The sequence below is a fragment of the Primulina eburnea genome, chromosome 3, assembly GCF_022965805.1.
Source record: "Primulina eburnea isolate SZY01 chromosome 3, ASM2296580v1, whole genome shotgun sequence".
Taxonomy (NCBI): Eukaryota; Viridiplantae; Streptophyta; class Magnoliopsida; order Lamiales; family Gesneriaceae; genus Primulina; species Primulina eburnea.
This window is the reverse complement of record NC_133103.1, coordinates 15,138,800-15,160,300: the sequence shown is the minus strand read 5'-3', so window position 1 is coordinate 15,160,300 and position 21,501 is coordinate 15,138,800. Positions and strand designations below refer to the sequence as shown.

At 42.1% G+C, this 21,501-nt stretch overlaps 1 protein-coding gene across 5 annotated transcripts in view; it reads left to right on the top strand.

The window, feature by feature from the left end:
- Positions 1–21,501, top strand: part of LOC140826881 (glycosyltransferase BC10-like) — a 51,991-nt gene that overhangs the window by 1,403 nt on the left and 29,087 nt on the right. Inside the window, exon 3 of one of the 5 annotated variants that reach the window (XR_012116886.1) lies at positions 2,913–3,060. The exons of the other annotated variants lie outside the window; for them this stretch is intronic. The gene's annotated coding sequence lies outside the window, so the exon portion shown is untranslated. Of the gene's footprint in view, positions 1–2,912; positions 3,061–21,501 lie in introns of those variants that run through there. 5 annotated transcript variants of the gene reach the window in all.

The following is a 21,501-nucleotide window of genomic DNA, read 5'->3' as shown; positions in this document are numbered from 1 at the left end:
AAGAGCCCGGGCCTATGACTCCCCGGAGAGTAGAGCATGGGCTTGCACCTGCCCGGCTCCAGAAGAATCCACCTGCAGACTTACTCGGATTTGGGAATCCATTTGATATTCCGGGTCATCCATGACTCGAGCTCTTACGGGGGTATCATCACACATCCCTTAAAGAGTCGGGCTAGAGTCATACTCGCTGTCCCGATCAGTCATGCTTGGATTCCCAAAGAGATAATCAATCTTGTTCTATAAAAGCATCGGGGGCTTCATGTCTCTCAGAAATGAGATGAAATGCCGGAGTCTCGTGTCTCATGGACTTGAGATAAGATGCCGGGGCCTTGTGCCTCCCGGTCTTTGCATAAGATGCCAGGGCCTCATATCTCCCGGACTTAGGAATGGCCGAGGTACGGAGCTCCGAGCCAGGTTTGAGAACCTTGGGCTTATAAATAACCAAGGCGCAGAGCCTTGGGTCGGGGAGCGTGTCCCGGGACTTGGGAATGGTCGAGGTGCGGAGCCCCGAGCCAGGTTTGAGAACCCTGGCTTATAAATAACCAAGGCGCGGAGCCTGGGCCTTCATGAATGGTCGAGGTACGGAGCCCCGAGCCAGGGTACGGATCCCTGGACTTAATAGATAACCAGGGTGCGGAGCCCTGGCCTTCATGAATGGTCGAGGTACGGAGCCCCGAGCCAGGTTTGAGAACCCTGGGCTTATAAATAACCAAGGCGCGGAGCCTTGGGCCGGGTAGCGTGTCCCGAGACTTGGGAATGGTCGAGGTGCGGAGCCCCGATCCAGGTTTGAGAACCCTGGGCTTATAAATAACCAAGGCGCGGAGCCTGGGCCTTCATGAATGGTCGAGGTACGGAGCCCCGAGCCAGGTTTGAGAACCCTGGGCTTATAAATAACCAAGGCGCGGAGCCTTGGGCCGAGGAGCGTGTCCCGGGACTTAGGAATGGTCGAGGTGCGGAGCCCCGATCCAGGTTTGAGAACCCTGGGCTTATAAATAACCAAGGCGCGGAGCCTGGGCCTTCATGAATGGTCGAGGTACGGAGCCCCGAGCCAGGTTTGAGAACCCTGGGCTTATAAATAACCAAGGCGCGGAGCCTTGGGCCGGGGAGCGTGTCCCGGGACTTGGGAATGGTCGAGGTGCGGAGCCCCGAGCCAGGTTTGAGAACCCTGGGCTTATAAATAACCAAGGCGCGGAGCCTTGGGCCGGGGAGCGTGTCCCGGGACTTGGGAATGGTCGAGGTGCGGAGCCCCGAGCCAGGTTTGAGAACCCTGGGCTTATAAATAACCAAGGCGCGGAGCCTGGGCCTTCATGAATGGTCGAGGTACGGAGCCTCGAGCCAGGGTACGGATCCCTGGACTTAATAGATAACCAGGGTGCGGAGTCCTGGCCTTCATAAATGGTCGAGGTACGGAGCCCCGAGCCAGGTTTGAGAATCCTGGGCTTATAAATAACCAAGGCGCGGAGCCTGGGCCTTCATGAATGGTCGAGGTACGGAGCCCCGAGCCAGGGTACGGATCCCTGGACTTAATAGATAACCAGGGTGCGGAGCCCTGGCCTTCATGAATGGTCGAGGTACGGAGCCCCGAGCCAGGGTACGGATCCCTGGACTTAATAGATAACCAGGGTGCGGAGCCCTGGCCTTCATAAATGGTCGAGGTACGGAGCCCCGAGCCAGGGTACGAATCCCTGGACTTAAAATAGGATGTCGGGGCCTCATACCTCCCAGACTTAAGATATAGTGCCGGATGCCGGGGCCTCATACCTACCGGACTTTCAAGATTTTGCTTCTCCTGCTATATTAGTTTAAAAACCAAATTACTAACCTGGAAATATTGAATCCAAATTCATTTTCGGTAGAGTGGAACTTCTCTGGTTGAGCTAAATTAGGTGACTAATATAGCTGTATGCTAATGAGTGCATAGAAAATGTTCTTCCATGCCAATCCGGGATAGCTGCTGAGCTTTGAGCCCATATAAAACCCACATAAAATCTGAGTGCCGAGCTGGTCGGACTTGTATGTTTGCCAAGCAGAGTTGGGCTTACTGAGTGCCGAGCGTGAGGTCGGACTTAAGTTCTGAATGGAAACCATATCTACGTCTTGAACTCACTTTCCCACAGACGGCGCCAATGATGCGATCCTGGCGAAATGGATGAGCAGGGTCGGGTGCTCCACCGGATCGAATCAATAATTTATAATGTTGTTCAGGAAAATGAGCAAAGTAGATGAACTTGTGAGTTATAGCTTCCACTATGACCTGCAGACAAGGAGATGAACTCGTCAATGGGCGTCGGAGGGGTGTCCGGCGTGGCCACTCCGATGCTTAAGTCAGCAGGGTACTCAAGCAATAAAACCAATGTAACCAAGTGATGGCTGTGATATTGGTGTGATGAATCCAATGTAAATGTAAAGAGAGAACCTGGTATTTATAGTATGAGGAGTAATGATGACCTCGTTCTCCGTGCTACCTACTAATTATAGTAGGACGGCTGAGCACATCCTATATTCTGACATGTCAACTCATCGGCACGGTGTCAGAGATGGGACAGTCGCCCACATCCTATTCTGCTAGTATACTCGAGTGCGGTGCTCATATCGAGGTGGCCGGGTAGAATGCCTCCCTGGAGATTTATACAAGAGCCCGGGCCTATGACTGCCCGGAGAGTAGAGCATGGGCTTGCACCTGCCCGGCTCCAGAAGAATCCACCTGCAGACTTACTCGGATTTGGGAATCCATTTGATATTCCGGGTCATCCATGACTCGAGCTCTTACGGGGGTATCAAATATCTTGATATTTCAATATGCCAGAAAACCATTAGGGTACTTTATTATAAAATCTGCTCATTTTCTTCCGCTCTCATAATTTGCGTTTGCCCGCAAGATTGGCATATTAATAGTCTCTTAGCCACTTTAGGAAACAGGATGGGTTCCACAACATATCATTGCTAGGGATGACAGCAATAACATTTTGGGAGTGATTCCTCTTTATCTGAAAAGGCTTTGTTTATTCTTTCAGACTGTTTTGCAATCAATTGCTACAAACTAGTACTTGTTTTATATATATCTATTATCTATATAAATATGTCACTTCAATTGTGAAATTACTTTGACACCCTTATTAATTATGAATTTATGTTCTTTAATTTAATACCAACTTTGGCACCCTTATTATTTATTTATGTCATTTAGTACCAAGGGTGATATGTACATTTGGTCATTCAATCTTTGTGTCGTTTTTTATTCTTCCGTTACTCACAAGAACATGGTTGTTTTGTTCTCTTGACCCTTATTAATTATGAATTTTTGTCATTTAATACCAACATTGGCCCCCTATTTATATATGTCCTTTCATACCAAAGGTGAAATGTGTCGTTCAATCTTTGTGGCACTTGCCTTATTTTACGAGCCATTGATAAAGTCCATATCTATATTGTCCTTCGCCAGGACGAGAAGGTCTGTGTCTCTGAATCTCTACTCCATTGCTTTTTTTGGCTTATTTCTAGCTAGAATTTTGATGTGTTTTTAGTTTTATATATTCTTAAACATGCTGTTTTGATTACATAAGGATCGTTTTTGTGATTTCGGTTTTGAATTTGGGTTGTTTTTCCTTGAATGGTGCATTTCTGAGTCGTCCTTGATATATTAGAAACATAATCAGAAGATTTTGTTTTCTCGAGTTTTTCTGTTCAAGGGGAAGCAGAAAACTAAGATAATTAAGGTAATGTTTTCAAATGCGGTAGAATAGTGGAACCACTGTTACGCCTTAAACGCATACAAATCTCGAGGATGAGATTAATGTTTTTATTGCTGTAACATATCCCAAAGTTTTTGTTTTGATGATACCAAAACTTGGCTTAAAAATGTACTAATGTTTTATATTGAGGCATGCAGGAAATTAAGAACAAGGTTACGTTCGGAAGATCCGAAATTTGGTTCGGACGTTCCGAAATTGTGCCAATCAGAAGCAAAATAGAAGCTGTTCGGAAGCTGCGAGGAGCGAGTTCGGACGTTCCGAAGACTGGATCGGACGTTCCGAACACAAGCAATCAAATCACTTCAATCCGGAGACAATTTGATCTGACTGATTGATTGAGTAGATTTCGGACGCTACGATGGACATGATCGGAAGCTACGAAGTGTTGAAGATTTCAAATCTCCGGAACGCGGGAATGTTCGGACGATACGAACTGGAGTTCGGACTTTCCGAAGTTGTTCATACACTTTCTGAAAGAATTGTTCGGAAGAAACGAAGTTTGATCGGTCCCTCCGAAGCATATGTTCGGACCCTACGAAGTCAAGAACGGAAGATCCGAAGTCATGCCAGAATTACGCAAATTGATTTCAATCACATCGGAAGTTCCGAAGCACAAACGGAAGATCCGAACCTTGGCGTCCAAGACTAGTATAAATAGGCCTTTGAGGATGCATTCTCAATCATCCCACTCCATTCTCTCTTGTCTCTTATAAAGCTTTCTACTATCTCGTGTGTGCGTTGATTAAAAGAGTTGTAATATCAAAAGAGTTGTAGAAAAAGAGTGAAAGTAATACTCTCGAGTGGGTTGTAAAGTTCGTGGCTATCCTTGGAGCCCTCAAGGCCAAGTAGACGCATCGAGGCGTGGTTGTAAAAGCTAGCTTGGAGCTTCTAAAGCCAAGTCGTTATAGTGATACCTCGATCTTCATCGAGAAGGGGAGACGTAGACGATTCTTCGTCGAACTTCCATAAACATCTCTATCCCTCTTTACCTTACGCATTTACTTTATTGCATTTAAATTACGCATTTATTTTACGCACTTACTTTACGCATTCATTTATCGTATTTATTTGTGATTGTCCCTCAAGTCTTCCGCTTGCAATTTTTGCAAACTCGTTTTAAAAACGCTAAAGGGCCTTAAAGAACCTATTCACCCCCCGCCCCCCTTTAGGTTCTTCAAGTGGTATCAGAGCCAAGTTTTTCAAAATCTTTTAAAAATGGCCAATCTAGCAAGCGAGTATGCCCAAGGACAATCCACAAATCGTCCCCCTCTTTTCAATGGTACTAATTACGGATATTGGAAGAATAGAATATCTCTATACATCCAATCCGTCAATTACGACCTTTGGAAAATAACGGTGAAAGGTCCCTATATCCCCATGAAAACGGTGGATGATAAGGAAATTTGATAGGACTCGTTTTTACGTGTTTTTAGTGTTGGTTTCGAGTCGCATTCATACATCATATTAGCTTGTTCTAGTTTATTCTTGCATTTTGTTTGCATTATTTAGCATGTGACTGATTTCGTGTGTTTTGTGGTATTTTGTAGGAATGGAACCAAATATAGCAGAAAATGGGCACAACAACGAAGAAGCCTCGCTAGGGCGGTCAAAACTGACCGCCCCAGCGAGCATTCTAGTCTTACCGAGGATATCGAACAGAAGACCTCTCGCTAGGGCGGTTAAAACTGACCGCCCCAGCGAGACTGCTAGCCTGGACAAAAGAATTTAACAGAAGATCTCTCGCTCGGGCGGTCAAAAGTGGCCGCCCCAGCGAGACTAGAGAGAAGGCTCAAAGTTTTTATTCGAGAGTCACTCGCCCCAGCGGTCAAAACCTACCGCCCTAGCGAGTTACGCGATCCAGCAAGATTCTGCGAGATTTGTTTCTATTTTCATGGACTCTATCCAAGACCACTAACCTAATACACGAGATTGGGCGCCGTTTTTCAGACTTACACATCATATTTTCATCATTTTTTCTGGGAGAGAAGGCTAGGAGTAAGGAAGACTTTCGAAGAACTCGAGAATTCCAAGCGTCGCAGCCATCTTCCATCGTCATATTTAGTATTTTATTATTCAGTATTTTATTCTCTTGCATAGATTGTTGATTTTTAGTATGAATTTGGTTGGCTAAACTCTAAATTTGTTGGGATTTGAGGGGATCCTACCCATACTCGTTGTTTAACATTATTTCTTGACATTTTTACAAGTGATTTGTTTATGCTATTGTTATTTCTTGTTTCAAGCGAAGCCTAGCTATCTTCCTTTGATTATTGCATGTTGTTAACGATTTCGACAGACTAATTAACAATAGGATCGCATAGTATAAACCACGGACTTACAATTTTAGTAGACATACGGAATTGGGTACGTGTCGATAGTAATAGTTCACCCGGATGAAAGCTAGTGGATTCCATAGAACGTAATGCAATCGTGAACTGTTAAATAATTGAGGACACTTGATTACTGCATGTTTATGATTAGTATTAATATAGCTCGACAGAGTATATTGATTAGTCTAGGGAATTCCGTCGAATGCACGAGTAAAAGTCGAGTCTAATTATCTGAACACGAGTGGTAGGTGAACTGATAATTCCCAACAAATTCGTTTCTCATTTGATTTTCATCCAATTTAATCATTGATTTCTTGATTATTTGTTCTTGCATTTTAATCATTTTAGTATTAAATTCACTTTAGTTTAATCACCAACTCCATCTATCGTTGCTAGAGAAATTTAAGTGAAAATAAGAATAGTGTAACGCAGTCCTTGTGGATCGATACTCGTATTCACGTACGTTTATTATAACTTGACTATCGTGCACTTGCGATATTTTAAATCGAGCCAAGCAACACGGAGACTAACCCGAGAGAGCATGTGAAAGCTGTGGAATTGCGCAGTGGAAAGGCACTTGAGTCTAAGGAGGAAAAGAACAAGCAAGGTGAGGATGAGGTGGAACAGCATGGAGGTAAGTCTTCTAACTCTACTTTTACACCTATTGCACCGAGTAAAATTGTTATCCCCCCACCTTTTCCTGCTGCACTGAAAAAAGCTAAGTTAGATGCACAATTTGGTAAATTTCTTGAGATATTCAAAAAACTGCATATTAACATTCCTTTTGCTGATGCTTTACTGAATATGCCAAGTTATGCAAAATTCTTGAAAGATATCTTAGCAAACAAGCGGAAGCTAGAAGATCATATGACTGTGAACTTGACTGAAAATTGCTCCGCTTTAGTTCAAAACAGGATGCCTCCTAAGCAAAAAGATCCAGGGAGTTTCTCTATACCTTGCATTATTGGTGATATTAATTTTCATAAAGCTCTATGTGATCTTGGTGCGAGTATTAATTTGATGCCGTATTCTGTGTTTAGGAGACTGGGATTGGGTGAACCCAAGCCAACTAGGATGTCATTGCAGCTGGCTGACAGATCTGTCAAGTATCCACGTGGGATTATCGAAGATGTCTTGGTGAAAGTGGATAAGTTTATTTTTCCTGCAGATTTTGTAGTACTTGATATGGAGGAAGATTTGGAGATGCCTTTAATCCTAGGGAGACCATTTCTGGCTACAGGGAAAGCACTGATCGATGTTGACGAGGGAAAATTGAGACTGAGAGTTGGAGAAGAAGAAATTATTTTTGATGTCTTTAATACTCTCAAGCACACAATGCACGATGATAGTTGTTTTCGCGTTGATGTCTTAGATTCTCTTGTTTGTGATTTTGTGCAGGATGGATTGCAAGAGCCATTGGAGGCTACTCTCACTACTGAAAAACAGGAGGACGAGCTGGACAAGGAAAGGATGGAGATGGTAGCTCATTTGAATGCCATTCCACCTTGGAGAAAGCAAGTGAGGCTTCGACTAGAGGAATTGGGGGATAGAAAAGATTTAGTGCCTCAAAAGTCAAGCCTAGAGGAGCCACCCACTTTGGAGCTCAAACCACTACCTCCACATCTCAAGTACGTATATTTAGGAGAAAATAATAAACTGCCTGTTATTATTTCCTCTTCTTTGACAGACGATATGGAGAGTAAGCTCTTGGGAGTCCTTAAGGAGCATAGAGGAGCATTCGCTTGGAAAGTTTCGGACATCAAGGGGATAAGTCCTTCGATCTGCATGCACAAAATCCTAATGGAAGATAAGTACTCACCTCTAGCACAACCACAAAGGAGACTCAATCCAAAGATGCAAGAGGTAGTAAAAGCTGAAACGATCAAACTTCTGGACGCAGGTATTATCTATCCTATCTCTGATAGTGCGTGGGTAAGTCCTGTACAATGTGTGCCTAAAAAGGGTGGGATTACTGTTATTACCAATGAAAAAAATGAGTTGATTCCCACTAGAATCGTTACGGGTTGGCGTGTGTGCATGGATTATAGGAAATTAAATGATGCAACCCGTAAAGATCACTTCCCCTTGCCATTTATTGATCAAATGATTGAACGATTAGCCGGTCATGAATTTTACTGTTTTTTGGATGGATATTCGGGATACAACCAAATCACAATTGCACCCGAGGACCAAGAGAAAACTACTTTCACTTGCCCTTATGGTACTTTTGCGTTTAGGCGTATGCCCTTTGGTCTATGCAATGCACCTGCTACATTTCAAAGATGCATGACCGCTATTTTTCATGACATGATTGAGAATTTTCTTGAAGTTTTTATGGATGATTTCTCTATTTTTGGCTCTTCATTTGATGAATGTTTAAAAAATTTGAATTTGGTGCTCATTAGATGTGAAGAGAGCAATTTGGTGTTAAATTGGGAGAAATGTCACTTCATGGTGCAAGAGGGGATTGTGTTAGGACACAAAGTATCGGAGAATGGAATCGAGGTCGACAAGGCCAAGGTGGAAGTGATCAAAAATCTACCACCACCTTCATCGATAAAGGGAGTTCGAAGTTTCCTAGGCCATGCGGGTTTTTATAGGCGTTTTATTAAGGATTTTTCTAAAATTGCTAAACCTTTATCCTCTTTGTTGATGAAAGATGTTGAGTTTAATTTTGATTCTACTTGTCTGCAGGCATTCGAAGTACTCAAGAAGAGCTTGGTGACAGCACCTGTGCTGACTGCCCCTGATTGGGAGTTACCGTTTGAGGTAATGTGCGATGCTAGTGATACAGCTGTTGGTGCGGTGCTGGGTCAAAGGAAGAACAAGGTATTTCATACCATCTACTATGCAAGTAAGACCTTAAATGATGCTCAATTGAATTATGCTACTACTGAAAAGGAACTACTTGCTATAGTATTTGCTTTTGAGAAATTTCATTCATACCTTGTTCTGTCTAAAGTGATTGTGTATACAGATCATTCTGCCCTAAAATACTTGCTTGCTAAGAAAGATGCGAAACCTAGGTTAATTAGGTGGATTTTACTATTGCAAGAATTTGATCTCGAGATTCGAGATAAAAAGGGTGTAGAAAATGTGGTTGCTGATCATCTGTCTAGGCTTGAGGATGTTAGAATTAATGGCTTTAACACTGATATAGATGACTGGTTCCCTGATGAGCAATTGTTTGAGGTAAATGCGTGCCCTTGGTATGCCAATTTCGCAAATTTTCTTGTCACTGGCACACCTCCCCCAAATTTATCGTTTCACCAAAGAAAGAAATTCTTTTCTGACGTGAAATATTATTTTTGGGAGGAACCGTTTTTGTTTAAAATCTGTGCAGATGCCATGATAAGGAGATGTGTAGCGGAGGAGGAAACCAGTCAAATTCTGAACCACTGCCATGACCGTGAGGTAGGTGGTCACTTTGGACCCATACGGACGGCATCTAAGGTACTCGAATGTGGCTTCTATTGGCCAACTCTTTTTAAGGATGCTCGTTTGTATGTTCTCAATTGTGATAGATGCCAACGCACAGGTAATATTTCTAACCGTCATGAGATGCCTTTGAATAACATTATTGAGTGTGAAATATTTGATGTGTGGGGGATTGATTTTATGGGTCCTTTTCCTGCGTCTTTTACAAAGAAATTTATTTTGGTGGCAGTAGAGTATGTATCTAAATGGGTGGAGGCGGAGGCTTGTGCCACGAATGATGCACAAGTGGTGTTAAAATTTTTGAAAAAACACATTTTTAATCGATTCGGTACACCACGTGCAATCATAAGTGATGGTGACACCCATTTTTGCAACAAAATTTTTGATAAACTGATGGGCAAATATGGTGTCACCCACAAAGTTTCCACTCCATACCACCCTCAGACTAGTGGACAAGTTGAAGTGTCCAATCGAGAGATTAAGAGGATTTTAGAAAAGACGGTTAATGTGAATCGAAAGGACTGGTCCATTCGGTTAGATGATGCTTTGTGGGCTTATCGTACTGCGTTCAAAACACCTATAGGCACTACACCATATAGGTTACTTTTTGGTAAAGCATGTCATCTACCCGTAGAATTAGAGCATAGAGCATATTGGGCGACCAAGGCACTGAACTTTGATTTTGCTCTTGCAGGTGAAAAACGACTGTTGCAGTTGAGTCAGTTGGATGAGTTCCGAGGTACAGCGTATGATCTTGCCCTATCTTACAAGGAACGCACCAAAAGAGCCCATGATAAACACATTGTAAGAAGAGAATTCAAAGTGGGTGAAGCGGTGTTGTTATACAACTCTCGCTTACGACTCTTTCCGGGCAAGCTGAAGTCAAGATGGTCAGGACCATTCGTTATAGCCGAGGTGTTCCCATCAGGTGCAGTGGTGTTGCATGACGGCAAGGAAGGGACGTTTACTGTGAACGCCCAAAGATTAAAGCACTATATTGGTGGCACGATTGAGCCACAAATTGGAGTCACTCGGCTCCAAGACAGTCGTTAAGGACATGGGTGAAAAGTCGAGCTCTAGACGATAAATTGAGAACTACTTCTACTCCTTATTTTATTCTTTTCGTTAGTTAATTAATTGCATCATTTGCATTTAGATAATTGCATGGCATTTGCATTAAAATTTTTTTTCAAAATGATTTCGAAAATACCTCACTAGGGCGGTTCATTTTAACCGCCCCAGCGAGAGGTTGTAATTTGTAATGGATTTTTGGCCGAGCATGCATCGCTAGGGCGGACACTTTTGTCCGCCCCAGCGAGGAATCGAAATTTTCAAAAACATTTTTTCCCGAAAATCCCTCGCTAGGGCGGTCAAACTTGACCGCCCCCGCGAGTGTTACAACTTTTCAAAATAATTTTAGTCGAGGATGTCTCGCTCGGGCGGTCTAAACTGACCGCCCTAACGAACACTCGCGTCTTTTTAAAATTTTTAAAACCGAGGTTCTCCCGCTAGGGCGGACACTTTTGTCCGCCCCAGCGAGCACTCGTAATTTTCGGGCAGACAGACTCTCGCTAGGGCGGACACTTTTGACCGCCCTAGCGAGTCGCGAATGTTTAAAAGCTGCGCCCTCCCTTCTCTCTTCTCCCACTCGCAAAACCTACACTTTTCTCTCAAATTTTCGCCCCTCCACTCCAGATCTGAAGCGATTGACGTGGTTTCTTGCCAATTTACAGGTATATTTGTGAATCTCCATTGTTGCAAAGCCCAAGACGCGATTTTCCCGGCCAAATCTACACTCTCCGACCACCACCCACGCCGCCGCCTCTTCACGTTCCGGCGAGCTTCCAAATTTTCCGGCGACTTCATATTACTTGTGCACTCTACTCTTACCATGGCTTCCAAACGCTCGAAGGTAACCCGCGGTGCCTCTAGTTCTCGATCCACCCCCTCTATATTTGTGAATGATAGGGCTAGGGAGCGATTTGAGCAAGCTAAACTCCATAGAAAACCAATCCCTGAGAGGGGATGTACTTCGTGGATTTTAGATAATATTTTTGAGGAGTTCCAGGTTGCAGGACGAGGGTGGACGAATTTTTTAGCACAACCGAATGCGGCTGTGGTGCCGGTTGTACGTGAGTTTTACGCTAACGCCCCGGAAGGGACTGAAAATAAGGCTAGGGTGAGGGGACGTCAAGTCCCATATGATCCTAAAACGATAAATGATTTGTTGGGTTTACCGGCAGTGGATGATTCGGTATTCCAGGCTTGGGTGCTGAATCCGGATTACGATCTGATCATTCACACATTGTGTTATTCGGGCACTACGTGGAAGCAGCCGGGAACGTATACGGTGTTTCTTGAGAAATTTTTGAAGGTGGAGGCGGCACTTTGGTATGCCTTTCTATCGAAGAGATTGATGCCGGTAGGGCATACGAGTGATGTACAGCGGGATAGGGCGGTGGTTCTTTATGCGATCTATACCGGGATGCCTATTGATGTGGGCAAACTCATATTCGGGCAGCTGACTATCTGTATCAATTGCAACAATTTAGCCTTTTATTTCCCCACTATCGTGACTGAGCTATGTGCCCGCGCGGGTGTGATTTTCGCGCACGATGATGAGTGGCTACCGCCACTGAGATCCATCGATGAGGCTCTGCATACCTCCAAGTACGCGAAGAGACGGGATGAGCTGCCCGCTGATGTATTTTACGGTCACGTGCAAGCCGCTCCACCACCGCCGGTCGTCGGACATCCACCACCACCGCAGCCACGCCGCCGTGCCATTCGAGACCGAGTCGACGAGTTGGGCGCTTGGGCCACCTACCAGACTCATTATCAGGCCATCGACCAAGCCCACACTCTGAACATCGAGTACTTGGTGCAGGGCATCTCGACTCACTTGGGCTTAGACACTTCCGGCCGGCCGCCTGTTCCAGCATACCCGCCACCTTTCCACTTCCAGTACACGTATCCTATTCCGCCTGCAGCTGACGAGGGCAGTCCACCACCTGAGCATGATGAGGAGGAGGAGTTTTGATCAGGGGAGTTCACTGTTTCCCCTTTCTTTTTCTTTTGCATTTTCTATTGTTGCATTTGAATTCATAAGTTGTTATTGTTTTTCGTGTCTGTTTCGTTTTGTGCGATGAGGGCATTGCACAACTCTAGTATGAGGGGGTCGGGTAGTTTGTTTTGTTTGTTTGTTCAGTTATTTAGTTTGTTAGTTGGGTTTTTAAGTCGGTGTATTTTCGTTGTTAGATTGTGAGTCGTTTATGGTGAGTTGACATGATTTATGAGCCGATGATGATGTTGCTTTGAGAAATATTGATTGGGTCAATGCATGAATGATACTCTGGATTGTTGAAACATGAGTTTTGGTGCAAATTTTGAACTTTTTGAGCACATATGTGTGGGGCCTAGAATTTTGTAGGAATAATGGTGAAATTTGAAATTCTTGTTGGTTAACTTGAAAGACATCACGTATGAATTGATTTAGCATGAAAACCCGTGGAAATAAGTCACTAATTGAGATCGTGCATGATAGCATTTGACTGACCTTGAACCGTACATATGCCCCCTTGTCAATATCCTGAATTCAAATACAGTACTCCTAACCAGCTGTAATCCAAAAAGATATATTCTTAGCCTAGGGAGTACATGTGTGAAAATTGTGCATCAAAATGTTGAAATAACAAAGTTCTTGTAAAAAGAACTTTGTGAAAAAAGGAGATGTAAGGTGAGGGGGAGCCGAAAATAAAAGGAATGAAATTCTATTCCTTGGCTAAAAGTTGGAGATGTAAGGAGTCGAGGAAGTCTGACACACAGTCTTGACAATTGCACAATGAAAATGATCGATGTACTCCCAACTTTTCGCCACTTGAGCTTATTTTCTTTCCTTTCGACACCCTTCTATGCACTTAAAAATTGACTAAAGTTCAAAATGATGGTTAGTGATGAATGGACACGGGGATGCATGCTAGTGAGATTTGTATTGAAGTGTTAATTGAGTGACTTGCATAACTTGACGATTGATCTATTTGACGTACGAATGACTAGACCCACCATGACACACACACGTTCGAATTAGTGCCAAGACTTATTTGTAGATGAAAAAGAGTATTTATTTGTGAAATGACTTGATTATGATGTGAAAAAATTTACTGAGGCACGAACATAAAATTGTTAACTCACCATTAACTTTTTCTGGTGTTGGTTATTTCGTTTTTTTTATTTATTTTGTCTGTTTAGAATCTCGTGCTTTAACCTATTTTACTCGAGGGCGAGCAAAAGGTTAGTATGAGGGGGTTGATAGGACTCGTTTTTACGTGTTTTTAGTGTTGGTTTCGAGTCGCATTCATACATCATATTAGCTTGTTCTAGTTTATTCTTGCATTTTGTTTGCATTATTTAGCATATGACTGATTTCGTGTGTTTTGTGGTATTTTGTAGGAATGGAACAAAATATAGCAGAAAATGGGCACAACAACGAAGAAGCCTCGCTAGGGCGGTCAAAACTGACCGCCCCAGCGAGCATTCTAGTCTTATCGAGGATATCGAACAGAAGACCTCTCGCTAGGGCGGTTAAAACTGACCGCCCCAGCGAGACTGCTAGCCTGGACAAAAGAATTTAACAGAAGATCTCTCGCTCGGGCGGTCAAAAGTGGCCGCCCCAGCGAGACTAGAGAGAAGGCTCAAAGTTTTTATTCGAGAGTCACTCGCCCCAGCGGTCAAAACCTACCGCCCTAGCGAGTTACGCGATCCAGCAAGATTCTGCGAGATTTGTTTCTATTTTCATGGACTCTATCCAAGACCACTAACCTAATACACGAGATTGGGCGCCGTTTTTCAGACTTACACATCATATTTTCATCATTTTTTCTGGGAGAGAAGGCTAGGAGTAAGGAAGACTTTCGAAGAACTCGAGAATTCCAAGCGTCGCAGCCATCTTCCATCGTCATATTTAGTATTTTATTATTCAGTATTTTATTCTCTTGCATAGATTGTTGATTTTTAGTATGAATTTGGTTGGCTAAACTCTAAATTTGTTGGGATTTGAGGGGATCCTACCCATACTCGTTGTTTAACATTATTTCTTGACATTTTTACAAGTGATTTGTTTATGCTATTGTTATTTCTTGTTTCAAGCGAAGCCTAGCTATCTTCCTTTGATTATTGCATGTTGTTAACGATTTCGACAGACTAATTAACAATAGGATCGCATAGTATAAACCACGGACTTACAATTTTAGTAGACATACGGAATTGGGTACGTGTCGATAGTAATAGTTCACCCGGATGAAAGCTAGTGGATTCCATAGAACGTAATGCAATCGTGAACTGTTAAATAATTGAGGACACTTGATTACTGCATGTTTATGATTAGTATTAATATAGCTCGACAGAGTATATTGATTAGTCTAGGGAATTCCGTCGAATGCACGAGTAAAAGTCGAGTCTAATTATCTGAACACGAGTGGTAGGTGAACTGATAATTCCCAACAAATTCGTTTCTCATTTGATTTTCATCCAATTTAATCATTGATTTCTTGATTATTTGTTCTTGCATTTTAATCATTTTAGTATTAAATTCACTTTAGTTTAATCACCAACTCCATCTATCGTTGCTAGAGAAATTTAAGTGAAAATAAGAATAGTGTAACGCAGTCCTTGTGGATCGATACTCGTATTCACGTACGTTTATTATAACTTGACTATCGTGCACTTGCGATATTTTAAATCGAGCTTTCATTTATAAAACAAATTTTGGGACTATTCACTGTGCAAGTTTGGCTCGATCAAAATTCCTAAAGGAATGGATGACCTCACCAAGGACGATATGAAACTTATCTCTCAAAATGCTAAAGCTATGAATATTCTTCATTGTTCCCTAGATATGAATGAATACAACCGAATCTCGGCTTGTACCTCCGCCAAAGAGATTTGGGACAAATTGGAGATTTGCCACGAGGGAACCAATCAAGTCAAAGAAACGAAGATAGATCTTCTCCAACTCAAGTACGAGACCTTTGAGATGGAACCCAAGGAGGATATCGACACCATGTTCCGGCGGCTCACCCAAATCATCAATGAGCTTGCCCAACTTGGTGAGAACTACCCAACTAAACAAGTGTGGAGGAGAGCCCTTCGAGCACTACCGGCAGAATGGGATGCAAAGCGCACGGCTATCATTGAATCCAACAAGGGAGATGCGGCATCCTACGACCTTGATCAACTTCATGGGACCCTAAAGACCCATGAACTTGAAGTATCTACCCGGAAAGAGACAAAGAAAGATGACGACAAAGTAAAGGCGAAAGGGATCGCCTTGACCAGTCAACTTGAAGATAGCGACGATGAAGAAATGGCACTCCTCACTAGAAAGTTCAAAAGATTCATGCGGAGTTCCAACTTCAACAAGAAGGACAAAAAGATTGAGAAGGAAGTGACCTGCTACAACTGTCAACAAAAGGGTCACTATGCAAACGAGTGTCCCTCCAAGAAGAAGGCCGGCAAAGACAAGAAGAAGGCCCTTCTAGCCACGTGGAGCGACAACGAAGAGGAGTCTACCCTATGCTTCATGGCGAAGGAAGATCATCTGACCGACTCGGATGACGACGAGGTACCCTCTTACGATGAATTACTCTCCGCTTACACTAGTATGTACAATAAGTCTAAGTCACTTAGAAATGAGAATAAGCAACTTAAAACTGAACTAGAAGCTAGGATGCATGACAACACTAGGCTCAAGACAAACCTAAGAGACTTAGAGAAAGCCTTCAACAAGTTCAATATGAGTAGCGGTAAACTAGAAAACCTCTTGAGCATGCAAAGGTGTAACTTCGACAAAGGAGGTCTAGGATATGAAAAGAAATCAGTCAACTTCGCTAGTCTTATCGCAAAGGAAAAACTAAGAACACCACCAACATGCACTTACTGTTGTAAGATAGGCCACATAAGACCTAAATGCAAGAAACTTAGACACCAACACAATAAGAATAGTTATTGGAAATGGATCCCCAAATCCCCAACTACTACTAACCTCAAAGGACCCAAAGAAACGGGTACCAACTATCAAATTGTATCTCAATCTTGTAGGGACAAAGGGGAGACAAGTCATCGAGCACTTGGTATCTTGATAGTGGATGCTCTCGACACATGACGGGAGAAAAGAAGCTGCTACAATCCATTCGACCAAAAGAAAAGGGATCGGTGACCTTTGGAGACAACAGCAAAGGGATCATAGAAGGCATCGGCTCAATAGGTATATCTAACTCTACTATTATTGATGATGTACTTCTTGTGAAAGGACTTAAACATAACCTCCTAAGCTTAGTCAATTGTGCGATAGGGGTTATGAAGTCAAATTCACACCACACGATTGCACTGTATCACTCACAACTGACAAATCCATTAGTTTCAAAGGTTATAGAAGTGAAAATGTTTACAAGGTCGATTTAAAGATTTCATCTTTTTCAAAAATAAAAAGCCTTGTAACATTAAATGTTGATGACAACATTCTTTGGCATAGACGACTTGGTCATGTTGGGATGAGCACCATAGAAAAACTTTTAAAACTTGACCTAGTTTCCGGAATGCCAAAGCTGAATTTAAAATTAGATTCTTTTTGTGATGCTTGTCAACTTGGTAAACACACAAAGGAATCTTTCAAAAATAAAAATTTTGTATCCACTTCTATGCCCCTTGAATTACTTCACCTAGATTTATGTGTTCCCTCGAGGACAACCAGTCTAGGAGGTAAATCCTATGCTTTTGTCATTGTGGATGATTTTTCACGTTTTACTTGGACATTGTTTTTAGCCCATAAAAGTGATGCCTTTGATCATTTCAAAATTTTTGTCAAAAAGGTTGAAAATGAGAAAAATCTTTTGATCAAACAAATCCGTAGTGACCACGGAACGGAATTTCAAAATGAAAATTTTTCAATTTTTTGTCAAAACAAAGGCATTGGTCACAACTTTTCTTGTCCTAGAACTCCTCAACAAAACGGTGTCGTTGAGAGGAAGAATAGGACCCTAGTAGAGATTGCAAGGACCATGCTATGTGAGCATTCTCTACCAAAATATTTTTGGGCTGAAGCGATGAGTTCTGCTTGTTACATCATCAATCGCGTATCAATAAGGCCAATTCTCAAGAAAACTCCATACGAACTATGGAGAGGGAGAAAGCCTAACATTTCTTACTTCCGCGCTTTTGGATCAAAATGCTTCATCCACAACAATGGTAAGGACAACCTGGGTAAGTTCGATGCTAAATCGGACAAAGGTATCTTTCTTGGTTACTCTACTTCTAGCAAAGCATATAGAGTCTTTAATAAACGCACTTTACTAGTTGAAGAATCTATTCATGTCATATTTGATGAAACTAACCCTTGCTTGCCTAGACCTGTTGTTTCTGATGATGATGATATAGATATCCTTGGCGAAGAGTTGGAGTCCACAAGCCTAGATGATGTTCCTAAAGATCAAGAGGACGCACCTCTTCCGAAGGAGTGGACTACGCACAAGGATCATCCCATGGACCTCATCATTGGTAGCCCATCGAAGGGAGTATCTACTCGCTCTTCTAATATGTGCAATTATCTTGCTTTTCTTTCTCACATAGAGCCTAAGAACATAGAAGAAGCTTTACTTGATGATTCTTGGATTATTGCTATGCAAGATGAACTAAATGAATATAGAAGGAATAAAGTTTGGAATCTTGTACCTAGACCCACTGATAGACCTGTCATAGGAACTAAATGGGTATTTAGGAACAAGTTAGATGAGCATGGTACAATCACTAGAAATAAAGCTAGGCTAGTAGCTAAAGGATATAGTCAAGAAGAGGGAATTGATTATGATGAGACTTATGCCCCTGTTGCTAGACTAGAATCCATTCGCATGCTACTTGCTTTTGCTTGCTCTAGAGACTTTAAATTGTTTCAAATGGATGTTAAAAGTGTTTTTCTTAATGGTGATTTGAAAGAAGAAGTGTATGTTGAGCAACCTGTTGGTTTTGAAGATGTGCACTTATCTGATTATGTGTATAAACTTGATAAGGCTTTGTATGGTTTGAAACAAGCTCCTAGAGCTTGGTATGAGAAATTGTCTACTTTCTTGCTGTCTAATGGTTTTTGTAGGGGTAAAGTTGATATTACCTTGTTTACCTTGACTAAAGATAATGATTTGCTGATAGTACAAATATATGTAGATGATATTATTTTTGGTGCTACTAATGAACACTTCTGTAGAGATTTTTCTAAGCTTATGCATGATCACTTTGAGATGAGCATGATGGGCGAGCTCAACTACTTCCTTGGTCTCCAAATCAAGAAATGCAAGGATGGTTTCTTTGTCAACCAAGGGAAGTACATCAAGGAGATGCTCAAAAAGTTTGGGATGGAGTCTTCCAAAGCCTCATCCACACCTATGAGCACGACAGTCAGACTCGACAAAGATGAGGGAGGTAAACCTGTTGACCAAAAGTTATTTCGTAGCATGATTGGCTCCCTACTCTATGCGACTGCTAGTAGACCTGACATTATGTTTAGTGTTTGCTTGTGTGCACGATTTCAATCATGTCCAAAGGAATCACACTTATTCGCCTTAAAACGCATTTTCAAATATCTTTCAAATACTCCAAATCTCAGATTATGGTATTCTAAGAACTCATTTTTCGATTTAAAAGCTTACTGTGATGCCGACTTTGGAGGATATAAGGTGGATAGAAAGAGCACTAGTGGTACTTGTTTCTTTTTGGGAAATTTCTTGGTGTCATGGTTTTCTAAAAAGCAAAACTGTGTTGCACTTTCAACGACCGAGGCCGAGTATATGGCTGCCGGTAGTTGTTGTGCACAAATTCTTTGGATGAAGTATCAATTACTCGACTATGGTGTTACTTTTTCAAAAATTCCAATCTTTTGTGATAATACAAGCACCATATGTCTAACAAAGAATCCAGTTCAACATTCTCGTACAAAACATATTGACATTCGACATCATTTTATTCGTGATCACATTGAGCAAAATGATGTTGAACTTCACTATGTTGACACCAAGAATCAAATTGCTGATATTTTTACAAAACCACTAGATGAATCTACTTTTACTCGTTTGCGTGGTGAACTTGGCATGATTGAGTTGTAAACATTAGTCAAATACTCTCGTACATATTTGTTAAATTGAGGGGGAGTATTATTAATGTGAGCATTATAATGTCGGATAATACAAATTAATTGTATTTATCCATAATTATGGCTCAACATTCATTTATGTGCTAAATATTTTAAATTTTAGGTGTTCCTCATCTTGGCTACTTCGGAATCACCGTTCCTTATTCGGATGCTTCGTTTCACTTCGGATCCACCGAACGTGTTCGGATCGTCCGAACCTGACCATAGGTTCCAGAACCTCCGATTCACTCTTCGGACCATCCGAACACACATCGGATCGACCGAACACTTTTATGTTCCCTTCGGTCTTCTTCCTCCTCACGTTCAGACGAGAGGATTTCCCGCTGGTCCTCCTACTACGGGTACCACTCCTAACCCTTCGTCTGATATTCCCTCTACATCCCAGCAGCGTGGTCCCGACCCTATTAGCACTCCTTTGTTGATCATTGATGACCTTCCTCATGGCTTCACTCCGCCTGCTCCCTCTGGACCCTTCGATCGGATTTTCGAGTATCTCGAGCGATTGGAGACTCGTTTCGACACTCGTTTCTCTCTTTTGGAGTCTGCCTTAGAGCGCCATCATACTGAGACTTCCTCGCGTCTTGATTCCATCGAGGCTGAGATGAGGAGCCATAGAGAGTCGCGGGATGCGGATTCTTAGCTTATGTTTTTGTTATTTTTTGTTTATTTTATCTTTATGCATCATTGTATAAAAGACTTGCATTTATTAGTGGATATTTTACCTGTTTATTTGTCTCTCTTTATGCTTATGTCTTTTTTATTATCGCAAAAAGGGGGAGAATTTATTTGGTTAAAATTGCTATTAAATGGTTATTAAATAAATTCTCAAATAAATTCGCCTTAATTCAACCTCTTAGATTTGTTATTTGATTAAGGGGGAGTTATTTAATAACATTTAGATTATGTTGATTATCGTTTCTCAATTTTTAACCAAGTTTTGTGATCATCAAAAAGGGGGAGATTGTTACGCCTTAAACGCATACAAATCTCGAGGATGAGATTAATGTTTTTAATGCTGTAACATATCTCAAAGTTTTTGTTTTGATGATACCAAAACTTGGCTTAAAAATGTACTAATGTTTTATATTGAGGCATGCAGGAAATTAAGAACAAGGTTACGTTCGGAAGATCCGAAATTTGGTTCGGACGTTCCGAAATTGTGCCAATCAGAAGCAAAATAGAAGCTGTTCGGAAGCTGCGAGGAGCGAGTTCGGACGTTCCGAAGACTGGATCGGACGTTCCGAACACAAGCAATCAAATCACTTCAATCCGGAGACAATTTGATCTGACTGATTGATTGAGTAGATTTCGGACGCTACGATGGACATGATCGGAAGCTACGAAGTGTTGAAGATTTCAAATCTCCGGAACGCGGGAATGTTCGGACGATACGAACTGGAGTTCGGACCTTCCGAAGTTGTTCATACACTGTCTGAAAGAATTGTTCGGAAGAAACGAAGTTTGATCGGTCCCTCCGAAGCATATGTTCGGACCCTACGAAGTCAAGAACGGAAGATCCGAAGTCATGCCAGAATTACGCAAATTGATTTCAATCACATCGGAAGTTCCGAAGCACAAACGGAAGATCGGAACCTTGGCGTCCAAGACTAGTATAAATAGGCCTTTGAGGATGCATTCTCAATCATCCCACTCCATTATCTCTTGTCTCTTACAAAGCTTTCTACTATCTCTTGTGTGCGTTGATTAAAAGAGTTGTAATATCAAAAGAGTTGTAGAAAAAGAGTGAAAGTAATACTCTCGAGTGGGTTGTAAAGTTCGTGGCTATCCT